Source organism: Lactuca virosa, chromosome 2 (genome assembly GCF_052849685.1).
Source record: "Lactuca virosa cultivar CGN04683 chromosome 2, Lactuca_virosa_CGN04683_v6, whole genome shotgun sequence".
Lineage (NCBI taxonomy): Eukaryota > Viridiplantae > Streptophyta > Magnoliopsida > Asterales > Asteraceae > Lactuca > Lactuca virosa.
The window spans coordinates 276,190,315-276,214,144 of NC_136427.1; the positions used below are offsets into that span (position 1 = coordinate 276,190,315).

The window sequence follows — 23,830 nt, forward strand, 5'->3', positions numbered from 1 at the left end:
TTATTGTATCAAATCCTTTCGGTGACTCCACTCTCAAAAGGCAAAGAGGCAGTGAGGGTGGTAAGCAAGAGCTTTTAAGAACCGACCTCATTAGGAATCATAAAGACATCCTTAAACCTTTCTTATAGCATTAGACATCCTTAAGGACGAAATATTAATAATTAGTATTAGATTAATATCTAAGTTCATACATCACTATTACAAACAATATTAAATATTAATTCAAATATTCCACATGAAATATCTATTTAAATAATATTAAATTAATATAAGTATAAATATTCACGTTTAAAATATTTTATTTGAATAATATTTATCCAAAATTAATATCCACATTTAAAATACTTTAAGTAAAATTAAACTTATAAAAAACAGTTATCCAAAATATGAAAACCTTCAAGTTTGAAATCAATAAGGAAGCCAACAAGAAAAACCCTAATACAGTTGGGAACGTCGCACCTGTGATTAGCAAGTTTATGTTTTTCGAAATTTTTATTCTAAATTACAAACAAGTTTAATCAAGTCAACTAGGGTTTCTATGCATCTAAACACACGGTCATGGCACAACGGAAACAAAACTATAATATTGTGTTTATGCATCATAAGGTTCTAAGTTTCATGCTATTACTATTATTTTACTAAAACACAAAGAATGAAGAATTACATACCTCTTTTGATGCTAATGACTTCCTTGCTTGAGACCTCATGTGTGCCATCTTGTTTGGATGTAACCCGAACTAGAATCCCTCTTTTTGTTCATACTCAAGAACACCAAAGATTGGAATAAAATAACTAACAGAGGAACTCTTTATACAACCCTAGAGAGGGCGAGAAATCCGTCCAAGAAGGGAGGAGAATGGTAGGCGAAAATTCAAGCCAAAGGAATAAGAAATTAAGGTGTGATCCCTAGCACCCTATTTATAGGATACAGTTGCTTAGGCCCAACGCTACTCTAATCCCATGTGGGATAGCCCTAAATTTCGTTCACCCTATCTTTAAAAGGAATTGTGGAATATTCCAATTAATCAAATATGGATTAATTAACATTCAACTCCTTGAATTAATTTAATTCCCAAATTAATTTTCAAACAGTTAATAATTCGTTATTAAACCATAATATTAAATAAACTAATTTCTCTTTTGTTTATTCTACTCAATTTGGGTCACGAGGACAACTAAAAAAACCCTGCTATTATTAGAAATATTAACAATAATTAATGACCTTGTACACTCTTTCTAACAATTTAGATTTTATTATGCCATTTAAAACCCTTTTAATGTAAAAAAATCTAATCTAGATCGTGAAAAATATGATAAGGACCTTGACCACTAATGATGACAAAGCTTGGATGTCGGCAATGTGTCCAATGAAATATGATTCTCAATAGATTGAGAATTTGGAACACGATTGACCAGGTTTTATAGTTCTATGTATTTTTACTAATATGTAGTAGGGAAGTGTGCAAGTGGTCTGTGTAGTCGTGGGATTTCTTCTATGTTTTTGGATTATAACATAAATTAGCTTAAGTGGTTAAAAATTGTTTTTAATTTATATCTCAATACCTAAATTGTAAAATTAATAATAATAGACATTGTTTGTTGATTTTAAGAAGAGAAATCTTCATTAAAGTCCCTATATTCTAACCTCATTTAGGATTTAGCCATGATTCTTTTGTTTTTTTGTTTTTTTTGAACAAAAAGCCTAGAAACTTGCAAACATATTTGATTTTAGGAAATTTCCTAGTTACCTTGTGTCCAACTAATATTTGGGTGTCTAAAATAGTAAAAATAATAGCTTGTACCATATTTTCAATTAACATTATTCTCATATCTACAACAACCCATGCAATGCAATATACTTTATTATTAGCATATTTTCATATTGTATTAAGTAATTCCTATTTACATAGACTCTTTAACAATAAACCATCTAGATATATTACCATACAACGACCTCTTTTCCAATCATCTTTGATTTCTTTAAAACAAATGTAAATCCTATGAAAGTATATGGTTTCATCTAGGTTGACAATGATAGTCACTTTCACGATTTTATTAATATTGGAACAAATAAAGTCATAAGAGTAATCCCACACCCTAGCATAGAGGTTTGTGAGTTTACCTTCTATAAGACTCATTTCCCTACAACTGGCTTTGTAACACTTATACCAAGACATTCCACAATGAAATCTATGTTTAATTAGTTCTTATATATCATTACATTTCATGTCTAGTTTTCTAATCAAATGCTTAATAAAAGGTCATTCAAGCTAAGTTAGGTTCATAAGGTTTGCATTATTGAATTTCCTAACACGTTTGTGTTCATAAAACAATATTTTTTTAACATTGAAATATGTTTACCTAATCATATAAGATACCTAAAGTCTATACGGACATTGTAATTTTCATTTTGTTCCCATATATTACCAATAAAAGAACATTGTCACACTTTACAAACCTTATAGTATACTAATTTGCTTCTTATTCCTTTTGATAATTGGGTCATGTGTGATGTATTCTACTCCACCCCCATCGCCTTCATCACTTTTATTATATCCTTATGTTTCATGAAGCTCCTCTTCAGCAGACTTTGCGCCATCAAGAAATATGTTGATGCCTTCATTGCATAGAGTGTTCAAGAAGTCATCATTGTATTTTTTATTTAGCTTTGTTATAATTTAAGGGTTTAAAATAACAATAACTTGGATAACCTCTTGGATCATGTTTAGAAATCACTTTTCTGAAATCTATAATTTGACTCTTATTCTCGGGGTTACATGAATGTAGACTTATGGGATAATCCGAGAGATCAAATCATTTTATAGGACCAATCTGACCCACAAACACAAAATACCTTGACCGTATTATGTGTTCTCTCAGACAATATGAATGTAGAGAGATGAAAATTAGTTTTCAGTTGGTAAAACTTTCTAAAATTTGCATTTAATGTCCATATTCCTTTTATATAAGGAAGATGGTGGTTCAATGGTGGTTATAAGACCAAACTGGCGCTAAAAAATGGCGCTAAAGGTGCTGCCCATTGCAACCTTGTCCCCAGGGGCGCTGCCCTTGGACCCCTATATTCCCGAGTCCACATCTATTGATCCAAATATGCACCCCGCACCTCCAGTCTCGAAAAGTAAATTGTACTTAGTCTGTCTCGATGGTAATACTAACTACACTAAAGTATATAGATAACACTAAAATTATCAACATACTTGTGCTTTGAAATTATCGTTTAGTTTAACATCAATTAGAAGATCCTCCAAATCTTCATCCTCGTACTCATCATCAACCTAAACACCTACTTTCTTGGGATGATTCATTAGACAGTCACTATAATATAAAAAATAAAAGAAATGGAACTAATTTTTATTAAGAAAACTAGGCAACACAAGTTTGAAGGGGTTGAAATCGGTTTGTGATTTACCCATCTTAGATTCAATGTGGTTGAAATCGGTTGTAAACGGGACAACTGAAATTTTTTCCAAAACCGAATATGTTTGCAAGTCTTTTTGGGTTTCTTTGTCTAATAAAAAAATCATGGCTAAATCGTAAATAATGTGAGAATGTAGGAACCGTAATGAAGATTTCCCTTTTATGACCCTAAAATTTGTTGTTTTTTAGAACGGTATAAACACGCACATACTACTCTACTCATTAATCTATACATTTCGTCAACTGCGAAACTTGAACTTTTAACCTTTGGCTGAAGGGTACATATCTGTTAATTTTTGATACTGTTAGGCTAAATGTCTTTTGATCTAAACTTTGTTAAAAAATAGGCACTAGGCTTGCAATGTTACATCAAAAATTTAAAACACAAATAAGTAAATGGAATGATGAAAATTTTTAATGTTATGTTGTTGTCATTCTAGTAATATATTAAATAATTTATAAGTGGCTTATTCAGAATACTCAGGCATGGAACTTTTAGATTATTTTATTTTAGAGTAACTTATCTTTTTTCCATATAAAAATAGTTTTTGTCGTCTGGATAACATGTATCATGGTATATTGTATGTATCATGGTATATTACAATATAGGGATATGCAACGGGTTGGACCCAAACTGAACGGATCTGAATAATGAAAATACAAAATCCAAAATTCTAAAATTTCATTAACTGAAAACTGGATTGGTTTAAGATATGCCAGTTTTGGTTATGGTAAGGAGCGGTTCTGAGTCCAAACTGAGTTTCGGTTCTTGGACCGAATTAGACCATTTGTTGGCCTAAATATTTGTTTGACCATTTGTTTAAGCTTCATATATACCAACACATGTAATAAGGTGCAACAAATTACAAAAAAAAATAATAAAAATAAAAAAATAAAAAAAATAAATGTAAACTTAACCTTCTTAACCATTACTCATCGCAAAGATAAACTCACAAACGTTATTAACATTTAGAACACATAAAAAACGGCATTGTTTTACAAAAGTGCAATTGATTAACAAAAAAAATACATTTTATTAAAAAAAATCTTCACTTTTTATAAGAAAATGCACTTTCTAAACAAAAACAACACATTTTATAAAAAAAACCTGTAATTTTTTAGCAAAAAACCCCAGAAACAACAAGTTTTGTTGTTTGTCAATAAAAGAAAAAATAATCTTTTGTTTCAGGTCCGACCCGGATAAAAAAGCTTATTCCGGGTTCAATATCGTCCAAACCCAAAAACAGATTTTTGTTAAAAGTTAAAACTGAAAACCAGTCCAGTTAAATGTTTATCCGATTCGGTCCGAGTTTAATCCTGGTTTTTTATCTGCTTCGGTCCGGTTCATCAGGTCATATGCTCATCCCTACATTACGTGAAAATAAATCACAGAATGCTAATGATATTTTAAATGTAAAATGTTTGAACCTGAAATACTTTTGATGCCATACAAGGTTTTAAGTCAGAGTAAACTGCTTTCGTCATATTTAAACTAAGGTTCTAAAAAGTTACTTATAGCGCGTCATGATTCCAAGGCTTGTACTTTTAATAAAATATTGTCTTAAGTAAAAAATGTATATAAAAATAAAGAATAGCATATAATATAATATATATATATATATATATATATATATATATATATATATATATATATATATATATATATGAATGTTCAAATGAGAACAAATTTGAACACATAATTTTACCCCCACCTGGCCCTTTACAAATATTAAAACTACATAGACACAAACAGAGACCAACTGGCATTAAGGTCATCGAAACCACTAACCACAACACCACCGCCTTTTCCCTCCACCTCTCCCCCTCCGGCCGGAACCACATACCACCACATCACCGCCTCTCCCCTCCACCTCTTTCTCTCTCTTCCCGTTCAAGGTTATTGTGCACATAAATCCCCCAAACATTATTTTTCACTCCCACCGTCTCCACTCTCCATCACTGACCATGGCCAAACTCCTTTGCTTTTCCGATCATTCACCTAAGGTTTTGAAACGTTATAGCGATCGATCGAACTTCAACACAATTTTGAAGTCTTTGTTTTGATGTCTCTAATTCCTCTTTAATCGACATCCTCGTTAATTCTAGGGTTACTAATGTCGATCAAATCGATTTTATCTAACGTGCTTACTACCTTGCATCAGTATTACTCGAAGGTGGCATGAGATTAGTCTCCTTCGTCCATAATGTAATCATGGCCTTTTTCTGTACTCAACTCACAATCAAGGTAATTCCGTTTTTATTTTAATCTATTGATTTATGTGTGATTGAAGTTGGTTAACAATTGTGTATTCATTGTAATTCACCTAGTATTTTTGCTCTTGTTGTTCTAATAACCAATGTTTCTAATCTCCATGTATACAATACGCTTACTCTATAAAGCAATCCAAACATCAGCTGATCAGGTACACTGACTTTATTGTTTATAGCGTAGATTTTGTTGAAGTTTCAGTTTAAACTTTGTTGGATTTTGAGAGATATACTATCTGGAAATACTTACCTTCATACATATTGTTAAATAATGAAGTTATGTTGCTAACCATGAAATAAGATATCATTACTCCCTTGATCAACAACTGCTAGCTAGAATCTTGTCTTTCTTGGGGGATTTAGCTATGAAATTTGATAATGCATAAGGGGGTAGTAGCTTAATATATAATGCAAATAGCATAATCCATCTGTTATATAAATAGGAAATATGATGGACAAAAGGGTGAAAGTCACAAAGGTGCCCCTTTAGATGCAAATATAGAAAAGACTAAAATGTATATTTTGTTGTTTTCTTGTTTTATACATCTGTTATTCATCAGCTAATGTTGTTTGTTTTAAATTATGTTCTGGATTCAACTTTGCTATAAGGAGGAGGCTGATGAAGAGATGTATCAAGAGAAAAGTTCCTAGCAAATAGAGGAAGATGAAGAAGAAGATCTTAATAGAATAAAGAAGGTAAGTAGAAGTCATAGACATCCCATTATTGAAAAGTACAATACTAAGTCATTGAAGCAGCATCGACCAGTGCCTCAATTAAACGATACATGTGAGGTTTTTTTTTCTTATTCTTCCTATTAGAGCATATTAGAAACTTATGACTCTTATTTGTGTTGAATAATCTTTTAGTTACTATATCTGTAACTAAAGCGAATTCAGGTACTCTGGAAGGTCAAAGGAAATTTTCAGATAGTAATACAGGAGACACACCATTTTCAGTTGGAAGATCTTCTCCACAAAGTGGTAATTTTGGTGTTGAGAAGACATCTGGTAAAGGTGGACTTGTAGAGGTTAAGGTCAGTTTTTTATTTTCTTTTTTACTTAATGTGTATTAATGATTTTGGTTTTAATGGGAATCATAGAGTGAAAGATCAAACAATGATGATATATTTGGAGAATTTCCACCTCTTGCAAAGGGTAAGTCTTGGTCTTCTATTTTATGAGTTTCTTTACTAACTTTCTGTAAAATGTTTGACATTAATGACTTGTATTTTTTTTATTTGAATAGAAAGAGGAAAGATCAAATGACATGTTCTCTGATGATATATTTGGAGAACCACCAACTGGAGTACGAAAACCTGTAAGACACACACTCATTATTTCTAAAATCTCATAGCAGATTTTCATGTTGTATGTGATTATATAGTTTTGTTATATCATCAGGGAAAAGGATATGGTTTAGCCATTCAAAGAAGTGGTATTCGGGATAAATGGGATGATGTAGAAGGTTACTATAGTAAGTATATCAAAATCTGACTCTTTTAATACATATAATCATATAGAACAAATTACTGAAATCATCCCTATGGTTTGGTTAAATTTGCGTGTTTGGTCCCTAACTTTTGTTTTGCACTCGGACCGTCCCTATTGTTTTATTTAGTTGTGTTTTTCATCCCTTACAGACATGAAAAGACTATATTCGTCCCTCCCCCAAGATGAAAAGACTAATTAATCGATTTCATTAATTCACACCCCAACATCAAATCCCAAAAATCAAACTTGAACATAGAAATCAAAACTTGAACATAGAAATCAAAACCATAACAAAATCAAATTCTGAAATCAAAAACCTAACCAAAGTCAAATACCAATATCCCAAAATCAAAACCTAAACTGAAATAAAATCCAGATATGGAATCAAAACCCAAAAGCAAAACCTAATCTGAAAATGACGATGAAAGAAAAAACTGATGAAATCCTTGGAATCAAATACGGTGTTCTAGAAAAATGGGGTTAAATGGGAACAACACTTAGTGAAGGAGATGGTGGTGGTTGGAAGATTTTGGCGTACACGATGCTCCATCTATTTAGGTAGATGGAGAAAAAGGAAGAGCGAGGATGGAGCAGATGGGGGCGGAAAGATGAAGAGAAGAGATTGATGATGCAGATCGGTGGTTTCGTGGTGTCTTCCGGTGACGTTTCTAGGTGGTTTCCCGGTGTGCTTCGTTGGTGGTTGTGGCTTCCGGTGAGAAATGAGAGGACGGGAATGGGATGAGGGAGATGAGTGATGACGAGGGAGGGAAAAGAGATAGTGATGTGAGGGACCCATATTTTTTATTTTTAATAATAATCTTTAAAAGGTTAATATTAAAAAAATCGTAAATAAATCAAAAAACAAATTACCAAGGGTAATATAGTCTTTTCATCTCTGTGAGGGACGAAAAACGCAACCAAATAAAACAATAGGGACGGTCCGAGTACAAAACCAAAGTTAGGACCAAACACGTAAATTTAACCAAACCATAGGGATGATTTCAGTAATTTATTCAATCATATATGATTAATGTGATTATATGCGTTTAACCACATATAGTTGTGGTGGTTGTAGGTAGTGGGTGGTGGTGGGTTGTGGGTAGCGGTGGTGGTGGTGGGTGGTGGGTGGTGGGTAGTGGTGACATGTAAGGTGGTGGGTGGTGGTGGTGTGCGATGATGGTTGTGGTAAAGGGTGGTAAGGGTGATAGGGGTGTGATGATTTTATTTGAAAAAAATATTGTCTATATTAATTATATATGATTAGATACATATAGTCACATGCGATTATATACGTAAGAACACCTATTGAATCAAGGATGCAAAAAACAGATATTATCCACATAAATCATATATGATTAAATATATATAATCACATGTAATTAAATACACGAGACCAATTATTGAATCGAAATCGCGAAAATAAATATTATCCGCTTAGATTAAATACATATAATCACATGTGATTATATGTATCCAATCACATATGCTAATGTGGACAAGATTGATTATCACGTTCTTGATTCAATAATTATTTTTTGTCAACTTTAATCATATGTGATTAAATACATATAATCACAAGTGATTATATATATCTAATAACATATGATTTATATGGACAAAAAAGAATCGTGTCTATATAAATCATATGCTAACGGATACATATAATCACATATGCTTATATACAAGAGAACAGCTATTAAATCAAAAATGAGAAAATAAATCTTTGTCCACATTAATCATATGTGATTAAATACATGAGAAAAAATTATTGGATGGAAAACATGAAAAACGAATATTGTCTGCATAAATCATATGTGATTAAATACGTATAATCACATGCGATTAAATACATGATACCAAATATTTAGTCGAAAATACGAAAATTAGTATCGTCCATATCAATCATATGTGATTAAATACATATAATCACATGTGATTATATGTATAATCACATGTGATTATATGTATCCGATCACATATGATTTATGAGGAAAATATTCATTTTTGCTTTCTCGATTCAATAGTTGTTCTCATTATTTAATCACATGTGATTAGATTTATGTATCTAATCACATATGATTTATATGGACAATATTCGTTTTGCGTTTTTTATTCAATATTTGTTCTTGTGTATTTAATCACATGTGATTATGTGTATCAAACCACATGTGATTTATGAGTGCAAAACTTGTTTTGTGTTATTGATTCAAAAGTTGTACTTTTTCCATATTAATCATATGTGATTAAATACATATAATCACATGTGATTAAATACATGAGAAAATTATTGAAATGAAAATTTGAAAACGAATCGTGTCTATATAAATAATATGTTATTAGCTACATATAATCACATGTGATTATATGTACTTAATCACATATGATTTATGTGACTAAATATATATAATCACATATGATTTATGTGATAATATGTATTTAAATATACGAGAATAACTATTGAATTACATATGATTTATGTGGAGAAGATTCATTATCGCGTTTTCCATTCAATAATTGTTCTTTGTCATGTTTTATTATATGTGATTAAATACATCTAATTACATGTGATTATATGTATCTAATCATATATAATTTATATGGACAAAAAAGAATCGTGTTTATATAAATCATATGCGATTAGATACATATAATCATATGTCATTATAAACAATAGAACAACCATTAAATCAAAAACACAAAAAGAAATCTATGTTCATATTAATCATAAGTGATTAAATATATATAATCAAATATGATTAAATACATGAGAAAAATTATTAAATGAATAACTTGAAAACGTATCTTAATTATATAAATCTAGTGGGGGAGAATTGTAACACCCCGACTCCCAGGTATAATATTTATTTGTATTATATTCATTTTGTTATGGCGACTCGACGAGTTGGAGGCCCCAAATCGCCGAGTAGAGATGGAGATGCCTACGTGATTTTTTATAGTCTACTCGACGAGTTGGAGGACCTCAACTCGACGAGTAGGTGCTGAGTGTGAAAACCCTAGTTTTCAGGGTTTGTGTCCTATTTAAAGGACCTTAAGCCTTCATTTCTGCATCCCTTATCACCCTAACACTCTATGAGAAACCCTAATCAAGCTTCATTCGTTGTGTGTGTGTGTGTGTGTGTGAGAGAGAGAGAGACTAAATTTGGGTATTCTTGTGCACTTTTGGAAGGAGGTTGGAGAGCAACAAGGCTTGGAACAAGGAGGGACTTTTGGATCCAGTGTTCTTTAGTGTTAGCTTCTGTCTGGAGGTAAAAAGCTTCCACCTTGATCATTTCTTTTGTTAGATCTCTTTCTAGGAAGTTTTAGGGCTTTCTCCCATCCATCTTGTGGTCTTTAAGTCATTTGAGCATGACACGAAGTTGAAACTTCAGATCTGAACTGTATGAGGTCCCTTGAGCATAAAGATCCAAGCTTTATCAAGCTATTGCCAAGTTCCAAACATTAAACCTTCTATGGAGCCTTGTTTTGGCATTGTGAGTCCGAGGTGTCATGCATGGACGTAAAGCTCCTGAAGCTTTACGTGGTATTTCAGCCTTGGGAGGCTAGATCTAGAGTTTGGGACTTTATTTCTGCTTAGAATCGTCTGAGTGAGAATTTGACTAGACGGACTCGACGAGTAAGTTAGGGTTTTCCCTGATAGTCTGGACGCGCTACAACTCAGCGAGTTGATGAGACAACTCGACGAGTTGAGTTGGGGTTTTCCCGATTCTTTCTGAAGAACAGAGGGGAATCGACGAGTCGCATAGATGGAATCGGCGAGTTGAGTCAACATGGGTTGTTGGCTTGAGTGTTGACTTTAGTTAACTTTTAGGGTTTGGTCAATTGTGGACTTTAGTTAACCCTGTTGACACTTAGTAGAAGAGTTAGCCTAACATTTTAGGGCGGTTATTACAAATTGTTAATTAGAGACGATCATGATACATGTAGGCAGAATCTAGACCTACAGTTGAGTCCGAGATATTCCTGTTCTGCTTACGAGGTGAGTCTTCTCACTATACTTACCTGAGTGGTAATACTGTGTGACCGGAGGGTCTTATATGCTTATACTGAGTTATGTGATATCGTGCATTTGTCTTTGTGATTTATGATGTATATTATTCTGTGTTTTGTTGGTTAGGACCGGAGGGTCCAACCCGAGTTGTGAGACCGGAGGGTCCTCACTGGAACACATGGGCCGGAGGGTCCTTATCGAGATATAGCCATGAGGGGATAATTATTTGCATGTGGTATTTTGGAGAACTCACTAAGCTTTGTGCTTACAATGTTGTGTGAAATGTTTTCAGGTACTTCTCAGGATCGCGGGAAGGCGCCGACTTGATTGTACACACCTGTCATTAGAGTTATGTTTTGAGGATTCTAGGATATTTTCAAACATTTTGTGGTCTTGTGTTTTGAACATTATGTAACATCCCGTTATTTTTCTACTTGTAAAATCAACCCTAGTCAACCAAAGTCAAACTTGGGTCAACTAAAGTCAACTTAAATCTTATTCTATCTTAAATGGGTTAGATTGATGTTTTATAAGTGTTTACACCTTGTATTCAAGGTGTTATATGTTTAAGAGGTGAAAACTTGAAGTCCGAAGACCATTCTTTCTTTCCCTTCGGACCGCAATCTCGTAGCCGTGAACGAGGGCCGAAAACCCTCGGACCGTGAACGCCTTCTCCGCCACAACCGCCTTCGGACTGCAAACGAGGTTCACGGCCGTGAACCCTTCGGACCGTGAACCCTCACCTATATATATGGGTGTTAGCCATTTTCTCCTCATTTCTCATCTTCCAGCCGTGAACTCTCCCCTTCTCTCTCAAGTATCATCAGCCAAGAACAACCTCTCTCCTCAAGAACATGCTAAATTCATCATTTCTCATCATGTTCAAGGGATAATCACTAGTTCTTCCTAAGATCTAACAGGTATCATTTCTTGATCTTGTTATCATTTCAAAAACATCCTTTAATCTTCTTATACTAGGCTGAAATCTGCTTATTTCACTAGTTTTCGCGAAGAACACGAAGAACACCCATCTAGAAACCTTTAAATCTTCTTAGAAACTTGCGTAGGATCATCAGGTGTTCTTCATTCATCAAGAACTCAGGGTCGTGAACACCTCATTGGCCGTGAACCCTTCAAACATTCATCATTTGGGCCGTGAACACTTCAAGTGTTCTTGGACCGTGAACACATCAAGGGTCGTCAACTCCTCTTAGGTGGTCGTGATCATCTTTCAGCCCTTCACATTCGGTTCTAACACTTCATTGTAAGTGTTTCCTAGTTCCTAAGGTTGTTTCCTTCAGATCTGAACTGTATGAGGTCCCTTGAGCATAAAGATCCAAGCTTTATCAAGCTATTGCCAAGTTCCAAACATTAAACCTTCTATGGAGCCTTGTTTTGGCATTGTGAGTCCGAGGTGTCATGCATGGACGTAAAGCTTGAAGCTTTACGTGGTATTTCAGCCTTGGGAGGCTAGATCTAGAGTTTGGGACTTTATTTCTGCTTAGAATCGTCTGAGTGAGAATTTGACTAGACGGACTCGACGAGTCAGTTAGGGTTTTCCCTGATAGTCTGGACGCGCTACAACTCAGCGAGTTGATGAGACAACTCGACGAGTTGAGTTGGGGTTTTCCCGATTCTTTCTGAAGAACAGAGGGGAATCGACGAGTCGCATAGATGGAATCGGCGAGTTGAGTCAACATGGGTTGTTGGCTTGAGTGTTGACTTTAGTTAACTTTTAGGGTTTGGTCAATTGTGGACTTTAGTTAACCCTGTTGACACTTAGTAGAAGAGTTAGCCTAACATTTTAGGGCGGTTATTACAAATTGTTAATTAGAGACGATCATGATACATGTAGGCAGAATCTAGACCTACAGTTGAGTCCGAGATATTCCTGTTCTGCTTACGAGGTGAGTCTTCTCACTATACTTACCTGAGTGGTAATACTGTGTGACCGGAGGGTCTTATATGCTTATACTGAGTTATGTGATATCGTGCATTTGTCTTTGTGATTTATGATGTATATTATTCTGTGTTTTGTTGGTTAGGACCGGAGGGTCCAACCCGAGTTGTGAGACCGGAGGGTCCTCACTGGAACACATGGGCCGGAGGGTCCTTATCGAGATATAGCCATGAGGGGATAATTATTTGCATGTGGTATTTTGGAGAACTCACTAAGCTTTGTGCTTACAATGTTGTGTGAAATGTTTTCAGGTACTTCTCAGGATCGCGGGAAGGCGCCGACTTGATTGTACACACCTGTCATTAGAGTTATGTTTTGAGGATTCTAGGATATTTTCAAACATTTTGTGGTCTTGTGTTTTGAACATTATGTAACATCCCGTTATTTTTCTACTTGTAAAATCAACCCTAGTCAACCAAAGTCAAACTTGGGTCAACTAAAGTCAACTTAAATCTTATTCTATCTTAAATGGGTTAGATTGATGTTTTATAAGTGTTTACACCTTGTATTCAAGGTGTTATATGTTTAAGAGGTGAAAACTTGAAGTCCGAAGACCATTCTTTCTTTCCCTTCGGACCGCAATCTCGTAGCCGTGAACGAGGGCCGAAAACCCTCGGACCGTGAACGCCTTCTCCGCCACAACCGCCTTCGGACTGCAAACGAGGTTCACGGCCGTGAACCCTTCGGACCGTGAACCCTCACCTATATATATGGGTGTTAGCCATTTTCTCCTCATTTCTCATCTTCCAGCCGTGAACTCTCCCCTTCTCTCTCAAGTATCATCAGCCAAGAACAACCTCTCTCCTCAAGAACATGCTAAATTCATCATTTCTCATCATGTTCAAGGGATAATCACTAGTTCTTCCTAAGATCTAACAGGTATCATTTCTTGATCTTGTTATCATTTCAAAAACATCCTTTAATCTTCTTATACTAGGCTGAAATCTGCTTATTTCACTAGTTTTCGCGAAGAACACGAAGAACACCCATCTAGAAACCTTTAAATCTTCTTAGAAACTTGCGTAGGATCATCAGGTGTTCTTCATTCATCAAGAACTCAGGGTCGTGAACACCTCATTGGCCGTGAACCCTTCAAACATTCATCATTTGGGCCGTGAACACTTCAAGTGTTCTTGGACCGTGAACACATCAAGGGTCGTCAACTCCTCTTAGGTGGTCGTGATCATCTTTCAGCCCTTCACATTCGGTTCTAACACTTCATTGTAAGTGTTTCCTAGTTCCTAAGGTTGTTTCCTTCAGATCTGAACTGTATGAGGTCCCTTGAGCATAAAGATCCAAGCTTTATCAAGCTATTGCCAAGTTCCAAACATTAAACCTTCTATGGAGCCTTGTTTTGGCATTGTGAGTCCGAGGTGTCATGCATGGACGTAAAGCTTGAAGCTTTACGTGGTATTTCAGCCTTGGGAGGCTAGATCTAGAGTTTGGGACTTTATTTCTGCTTAGAATCGTCTGAGTGAGAATTTGACTAGACGGACTCGACGAGTCAGTTAGGGTTTTCCCTGATAGTCTGGACGCGCTACAACTCAGCGAGTTGATGAGACAACTCGACGAGTTGAGTTGGGGTTTTCCCGATTCTTTCTGAAGAACAGAGGGGAATCGACGAGTCGCATAGATGGAATCGGCGAGTTGAGTCAACATGGGTTGTTGGCTTGAGTGTTGACTTTAGTTAACTTTTAGGGTTTGGTCAATTGTGGACTTTAGTTAACCCTGTTGACACTTAGTAGAAGAGTTAGCCTAACATTTTAGGGCGGTTATTACAAATTGTTAATTAGAGACGATCATGATACATGTAGGCAGAATCTAGACCTACAGTTGAGTCCGAGATATTCCTGTTCTGCTTACGAGGTGAGTCTTCTCACTATACTTACCTGAGTGGTAATACTGTGTGACCGGAGGGTCTTATATGCTTATACTGAGTTATGTGATATCGTGCATTTGTCTTTGTGATTTATGATGTATATTATTCTGTGTTTTGTTGGTTAGGACCGGAGGGTCCAACCCGAGTTGTGAGACCGGAGGGTCCTCACTGGAACACATGGGCCGGAGGGTCCTTATCGAGATATAGCCATGAGGGGATAATTATTTGCATGTGGTATTTTGGAGAACTCACTAAGCTTTGTGCTTACAATGTTGTGTGAAATGTTTTCAGGTACTTCTCAGGATCGCGGGAAGGCGCCGACTTGATTGTACACACCTGTCATTAGAGTTATGTTTTGAGGATTCTAGGATATTTTCAAACATTTTGTGGTCTTGTGTTTTGAACATTATGTAACATCCCGTTATTTTTCTACTTGTAAAATCAACCCTAGTCAACCAAAGTCAAACTTGGGTCAACTAAAGTCAACTTAAATCTTATTCTATCTTAAATGGGTTAGATTGATGTTTTATAAGTGTTTACACCTTGTATTCAAGGTGTTATATGTTTAAGAGGTGAAAACTTGAAGTCCGAAGACCATTCTTTCTTTCCCTTCGGACCGCAATCTCGTAGCCGTGAACGAGGGCCGAAAACCCTCGGACCGTGAACGCCTTCTCCGCCACAACCGCCTTCGGACTGCAAACGAGGTTCACGGCCGTGAACCCTTCGGACCGTGAACCCTCACCTATATATATGGGTGTTAGCCATTTTCTCCTCATTTCTCATCTTCCAGCCGTGAACTCTCCCCTTCTCTCTCAAGTATCATCAGCCAAGAACAACCTCTCTCCTCAAGAACATGCTAAATTCATCATTTCTCATCATGTTCAAGGGATAATCACTAGTTCTTCCTAAGATCTAACAGGTATCATTTCTTGATCTTGTTATCATTTCAAAAACATCCTTTAATCTTCTTATACTAGGCTGAAATCTGCTTATTTCACTAGTTTTCGCGAAGAACACGAAGAACACCCATCTAGAAACCTTTAAATCTTCTTAGAAACTTGCGTAGGATCATCAGGTGTTCTTCATTCATCAAGAACTCAGGGTCGTGAACACCTCATTGGCCGTGAACCCTTCAAACATTCATCATTTGGGCCGTGAACACTTCAAGTGTTCTTGGACCGTGAACACATCAAGGGTCGTCAACTCCTCTTAGGTGGTCGTGATCATCTTTCAGCCCTTCACATTCGGTTCTAACACTTCATTGTAAGTGTTTCCTAGTTCCTAAGGTTGTTTCCTTCAGATCTGAACTGTATGAGGTCCCTTGAGCATAAAGATCCAAGCTTTATCAAGCTATTGCCAAGTTCCAAACATTAAACCTTCTATGGAGCCTTGTTTTGGCATTGTGAGTCCGAGGTGTCATGCATGGACGTAAAGCTTGAAGCTTTACGTGGTATTTCAGCCTTGGGAGGCTAGATCTAGAGTTTGGGACTTTATTTCTGCTTAGAATCGTCTGAGTGAGAATTTGACTAGACGGACTCGACGAGTCAGTTAGGGTTTTCCCTGATAGTCTGGACGCGCTACAACTCAGCGAGTTGATGAGACAACTCGACGAGTTGAGTTGGGGTTTTCCCGATTCTTTCTGAAGAACAGAGGGGAATCGACGAGTCGCATAGATGGAATCGGCGAGTTGAGTCAACATGGGTTGTTGGCTTGAGTGTTGACTTTAGTTAACTTTTAGGGTTTGGTCAATTGTGGACTTTAGTTAACCCTGTTGACACTTAGTAGAAGAGTTAGCCTAACATTTTAGGGCGGTTATTACAAATTGTTAATTAGAGACGATCATGATACATGTAGGCAGAATCTAGACCTACAGTTGAGTCCGAGATATTCCTGTTCTGCTTACGAGGTGAGTCTTCTCACTATACTTACCTGAGTGGTAATACTGTGTGACCGGAGGGTCTTATATGCTTATACTGAGTTATGTGATATCGTGCATTTGTCTTTGTGATTTATGATGTATATTATTCTGTGTTTTGTTGGTTAGGACCGGAGGGTCCAACCCGAGTTGTGAGACCGGAGGGTCCTCACTGGAACACATGGGCCGGAGGGTCCTTATCGAGATATATCCATGAGGGGATAATTATTTGCATGTGGTATTTTGGAGAACTCACTAAGCTTTGTGCTTACAATGTTGTGTGAAATGTTTTCAGGTACTTCTCAGGATCGCGGGAAGGCGCCGACTTGATTGTACACACCTGTCATTAGAGTTATGTTTTGAGGATTCTAGGATATTTTCAAACATTTTGTAGTCTTGTGTTTTGAACATTATGTAACATCCCGTTATTTTTCTACTTGTAAAATCAACCCTAGTCAACCAAAGTCAAACTTGGGTCAACTTAAATCTTATTCTATCTTAAATGGGTTAGATTGATGTTTTATAAGTGTTTACACCTTGTATTCAAGGTGTTATATGTTTAAGAGGTGAAAACTTGAAGTCCGAAGACCATTCTTTCTTTCCCTTCGGACCGCAATCTCGTAGCCGTGAACGAGGGCCGAAAACCCTCGGACCGTGAACGCCTTCTCCGCCACAACCGCCTTCGGACTGCAAACGAGGTTCACGGCCGTGAACCCTTCGGACCGTGAACCCTCACCTATATATATGGGTGTTAGCCATTTTCTCCTCATTTCTCATCTTCCAGCCGTGAACTCTCCCCTTCTCTCTCAAGTATCATCAGCCAAGAACAACCTCTCTCCTCAAGAACATGCTAAATTCATCATTTCTCATCATGTTCAAGGGATAATCACTAGTTCTTCCTAAGATCTAACAGGTATCATTTCTTGATCTTGTTATCATTTCAAAAACATCCTTTAATCTTCTTATACTAGGCTGAAATCCGCTTATTTCACTAGTTTTCGCGAAGAACACCCATCTAGAAACCTTTAAATCTTCTTAGAAACTTACGTAGGATCATCAGGTGTTCTTCATTCATCAAGAACTCAGGGTCGTGAACACCTCATTGGCCGTGAACCCTTCAAACATTCATCATTTGGGCCGTGAACACTTCAAGTGTTCTTGGACCGTGAACACATCAAGGGTCGTCAACTCCTCTTAGGTGGCCGTGATCATCTTTCAGCCCTTCACATTCGGTTCTAACACTTCATTGTAAGTGTTTCCTAGTTCCTAAGGTTGTTTCCTTCAGATCTGAACTGTATGAGGTCCCTTGAGCATAAAGATCCAAGCTTTATCAAGCTATTGCCAAGTTCCAAACATTAAACCTTCTATGGAGCCTTGTTTTGGCATTGTGAGTCCGAGGTGTCATGCATGGACGTAAAGCTTGAAGCTTTACGTGGTATTTCAGCCTTGGGAGGCTAGATCTAGAGTTTGGGACTTTATTTCTGCTTAGAATCGTCTGAGTGAGAATTTGACTAGACGGACTCGACGAGTAAGTTAGGGTTTTCCCTGATAGTCTGGACGCGCTACAACTCAGCGAGTTGATGAGACAACTCGACGAGTTGAGTTGGGGTTTTCCCGATTCTTTCTGAAGAACAGAGGGGAATCGACGAGTCGCATAGATGGAATCGGCGAGTTGAGTCAACATGGGTTGTTGGCTTGAGTGTTGACTTTAGTTAACTTTTAGGGTTTGGTCAATTGTGGACTTTAGTTAACCCTGTTGACACTTAGTAGAAGAGTTAGCCTAACATTTTAGGGCGGTTATTACAAATTGTTAATTAGAGACGATCATGATACATGTAGGCAGAATCTAGACCTACAGTTGAGTCCGAGATATTCCTGTTCTGCTTACGAGGTGAGTCTTCTCACTATACTTACCTGAGTGGTTATTAGGGCGGTTATTATGTAACATCCCGTTATTTTTCTACTTGTAAAATCAACCCTAGTCAACCAAAGTCAAACTTGGGTCAACTAAAGTAAACTTAAATCTTATTCTATCTTAAATGGGTTAGATTGATGTTTTATAAGTGTTTACACCTTGTATTCAAGGTGTTATATGTTTAAGAGGTGAAAACTTGAAGTCCGAAGACCATTCTTTCTTTCCCTTCGGACCGCAATCTCGTAGCCGTGAACGAGGGCCGAAAACCCTCGGACCGTGAACGCCTTCTCCGCCACAACCGCCTTCGGACTGCAAACGAGGTTCACGGCCGTGAACCCTTCGGACCGTGAACCCTCACCTATATATATGGGTGTTAGCCATTTTCTCCTCATTTCTCATCTTCCAGCCGTGAACTCTCCCCTTCTCTCTCAAGTATCATCAGCCAAGAACAACCTCTCTCCTCAAGAACATGCTAAATTCATCATTTCTCATCATGTTCAAGGGATAATCACTAGTTCTTCCTAAGATCTAACAGGTATCATTTCTTGATCTTGTTATCATTTCAAAAACATCCTTTAATCTTCTTATACTAGGCTGAAATCCGCTTATTTCACTAGTTTTCGCGAAGAACACGAAGAACACCCATCTAGAAACCTTTAAATCTTCTTAGAAACTTGCGTAGGATCATCAGGTGTTCTTCATTCATCAAGAACTCAGGGTCGTGAACACCTCATTGGCCGTGAACCCTTCAAACATTCATCATTTGGGCCGTGAACACTTCAAGTGTTCTTGGACCGTGAACACATCAAGGGTCGTCAACTCCTCTTAGGTGGCCGTGATCATCTTTCAGCCCTTTACATTCGGTTCTAACACTTCATTGTAAGTGTTTCCTAGTTCCTAAGGTTGTTTCCTTTAGATATTAGCTATTATAGGCCCTAAATTCATACATATATATGTTAATATAAGCTAAATAGGATGCATTTGTGCTCGGGACTTCACCTGGCATACCAAGCATCCTATATCAATCTTTCATCCAATTCACTCACTCAAAGGGGAGTTCATACCCTTGTATTTTCATAGTTTTTTTTAGTTTTAAGGGGGGGGGGGGGGGGGGGAATACAAGTCTAACACAAGGATTTTGTGTTACAAACAAATGGTTTCAAAATATCTCACCAAAATGTATTTCAATTATCATCAAATCAAATGGTTTCAAATTGTGTTAAAATGACATCAAGTCATCAAAAGTATTTCAAAATGTTAAACTCTTTAAAATGATTTTATAAACTTATATTTTTCCAAAGAATCATATATATATATATATATATATATATATATATATATATATATATATATATATATATATATATATATATATATAAGATTTAAAGGGCTTAGAACTGATAACTCACTTTATTTCCTTTTCCTTGTTTGGATGTGGGCCTAAAGTATCGGTTATTTGTTCGACTGCCGTTTAAATTTTAGTTATATATATTTATATATGTATATAAATATACAAGTTATTTCATTCAGTTTCAATACCCTTTGTAACATGTCGAACAAGGGGTTTCATTCATGAACAGTTAATATCAATTCAGAAAGTACATATAAATTATAGTATATATAAGGGAAAACTGCAATAAAGCCCTTCATATTGGCCTTATAATCGATTTAGTCCCTATATTTTTTTTATTCAATTAAGTCCAAATACCGGTAATCGTATTCAATTTAACCCTTTGACCCACTCAACAGGTCATCCAACTTTCAAAAATTACATTTTTGGCCCAAATTTCAAAATTTATTACAAATTCGGTCCAAAATTTTACAACTTTTTTTCTCAAAAAATTGTTTATAATATGTTTTTTCCTTATAAAATCATATTTATATGAAAAAAAAACATATTTTCACATAAAAATCTTATTTTTTCTATATAAAAACTTTTTTTTAAAAAGTTTTTTGCATATGAAATATCTATTTATAAAAATATGTATTTATTAAGTATATAAATATATATAAAACCGTTTTTATTAAAAAATGTATACAAAAACGTATTTTACAAAAAAAAAAATGTATACAAACACCTATCACCTTTATATATATATATATATATATATATATATATATATATATATATATATATATATATATATGCACACAAATAGGTGTGTATCGATATTTTTTCTTATAAAATCGTGTTTGTTTATATTTTTTTATAAAAACGTGTTTGAATAATTTTTTATATAATACGTGTTTGTATACATTTTATAAAATCGCGTTTGTATATATTTTATAAAAACGTGTTTAAATAATTTTTTATATAATACGTGTTTGTATATATTTTATAAAATCATGTTTGTAGACATTTTATAAAATATATACAAACACGTATTATATACAAAATTATTAAAACACGTTTTTATAAAAAAGTTTTTAAAAAAAGTTTTTATATAGAAACTATAAGATTTTTATGTGAAAATACGTTTTTTTTTGTATAAATATGATTTTACAAAGAAAAAACATACTAGAAACAATTCTTTGAGAAAAAAAGTTGTACAAGAAACTAAAGTTAGGATGAATTCATAATAAAATTCTAAAATTTGGGCAAAAAGGGTAAAGTTTGGTCCAAATTTGTAACAAAATTTAAAATCTGGGCCAAAAGTGTAAATTTTGGACCAATTTTGTAATAAAATTTGAAATCTGGGCCAAAAATGTAATTTTTGAAAGTTGGATGACCTGTTGACCGGGTCAAAGGGTTAAATTGAATACGATTACCGGTATTTGAGACTTAATTGAATAAAAAAAATATAGGAACTAAATCGTTAATGAGACCAATATGTAGGGATTTATTGCAGTTTTCGCTAGGTATAATTTATGATTCATAGAACATTAATTCACGATTCAAGTATACTAGAGTACACCATTTTACAAGAACAAATGTTTGATTCAGAACTAATCAAGGGTATACATTTTACACATACACTTTAAGAATACTAATTCAAGAGCATACTATTAATCATTTATTTCAGAATGATTGAGTTTTTCACTTCTATTATACACATAAAGTCTATATATTTTTTATGAGTCAATAGATTCAGGTTGTTTATTCATTTAAACAACATAGTTAAAGTCCTGACATTATAACCAGAATCTCTAGTCGAGGATCGAAGCAAGTGTGTATAGATCTATATTGGGATTGACAACCCCGCACTCAGACTGCTAACTACTGCCGGGCATACCCGCCTACGAGTGACAATTGTTATCAACAGTTTTTGACGCCTTCAAAGCGTTGTTTCAGGCCATCTAGTCTCAGTAAGGTTATAATAACTCATTAAAAAGATATTAACAATACGGTTAGTGTATAATTAACTAAACATGAATACATTTTCAAAGTACCAGTTTACTAAAATTCAGTTTACAGTATTACATCTCAGTTTACAATAACAGCTGGTGGAGCCAGGCACACTCACTTTTACAGGTTATACAAAAGAATACAAATACAGAACAATGGTTTAGAAACAGAACGGTTTTATGAGATTAAAACTACTTTTCATATACATCAGAAAATATAGGATTTTCTGGAACAGTTTACATATTAAAGGAACAAAAAACATACTTTCAAACATAAATACTTATGCACTCACTCAACTTTATGTTGATACTCTCTTTTCAAATTACTTGTATTCTCAGGGAATCAGTAGACAGATACTCCCCGAGCTTTTGAGAAGATGGAGCTGTTTTGAGTCATGTCTTCTATCTTTTGCTATAATTATTTTTGGTTTCAATATACAATGATTGAACACATGTAAAAATTTATACTTATTAATGCAATGGTTGTTTGTACTTTGATTACTATAATGCACGTGTTGTGATAGTACAAATGAAGTCATCCACCTCGGACGTTTCCGCCGTCTGGTTTGGGGGTGTGACAGATTGGTATCAGAGCATTGTGTATAGTGAACTCAGTATATCAATTCATAAAATATATACAAACTATAAATGCATTGGGGCTAAGAGCTCTGACTACAAGTATACTTTTAAAATTTAAGTATTTTTACGAGAAGTATACTAACACTTATGCCTACAAGCACAATATCACAATCATAACAACTCAAAAGTATTTGGAAGTTGGACACTGCAGTCAAACCTGGGCAATTATGTAATCATATCTGGGATCAATATAGCCTGATCAAATATATTGGTTTGAGATACGAACAACATGTGTTTGGGAGTGAAGGTAGTGTTGCAGCAAGTCTAAAACTTACCAACTATACATATACAAAAGAACTCTAGAACAGAACATAAAGTTAAAATACTATAGGAGTATTTTAGGCACTATATACTAAGAACAAACTACATGAAAACAAAGGACTCTGGCTGATAGTTCTATAAGTACTAAGTGCATGCATCACGGTTATATATGATGAAGGTTGTATAGACTCGGAATGAGTGGTCTAAGCTTTATTTCCTTTTCCTTGTTTGGATGTGGATTTAGAGTAGGATCATTTATTCGAAGGACTATTCGACCCAAGTTATATATAATTAGTATACATTATGTACTTATAGAAGGACTCAGTAGGAGTTATCGCAAACAGAATTCATTATCTGTTAACAGTGAGTTTCTCTCGTAGAAACTTGTATTTGCAATCTATCTTTACTAATTATATTCAATATTTCTTATATCCATATTCTCGCTTAGATAACAATGGCTGGATTTCATCTACCCGGAGACCCATACTTTCCCAACCAGGGAAATGGAGGTTGGCTCGATGATGAGCCAGAAGAGAATCCTGAAATTCCCTTTGATGACGATTTTGCAGAACATTTCTCTGAAGATGCTGATTCAGAGTCAGAAGCCTATAATCCACCACAGGTTGCCCATAATCCCAATCCACGACAAAACTTCCAAGGCCCGATGCCTCTGTGGGCGGTAAACATAGACAGGTGGAGTATCGAATAGG

The 23,830-nt window shown here is 35.3% G+C and overlaps 1 long non-coding RNA gene across 11 annotated transcripts; it reads left to right on the plus strand.

Moving 5' to 3' along the window:
• Positions 1–5,158: 5,158 nt before the first annotated feature.
• Positions 5,159–22,602, plus strand: LOC145161143 (uncharacterized). 11 transcript variants are annotated; one of them, XR_013738383.1, is made up of 7 exons: positions 5,159–5,683; positions 5,839–5,861; positions 6,316–6,740; positions 6,807–6,861; positions 6,953–7,024; positions 7,108–7,180; positions 11,499–17,927. It is a non-coding gene; the product is annotated as an uncharacterized LOC145161143 (long non-coding RNA). The 11 variants fall into 11 exon arrangements; XR_013738377.1 differs by having other exon boundaries at positions 5,839–6,740; XR_013738379.1 differs by lacking the exon at positions 5,839–5,861.
• Positions 22,603–23,830: the final 1,228 nt, after the last annotated feature.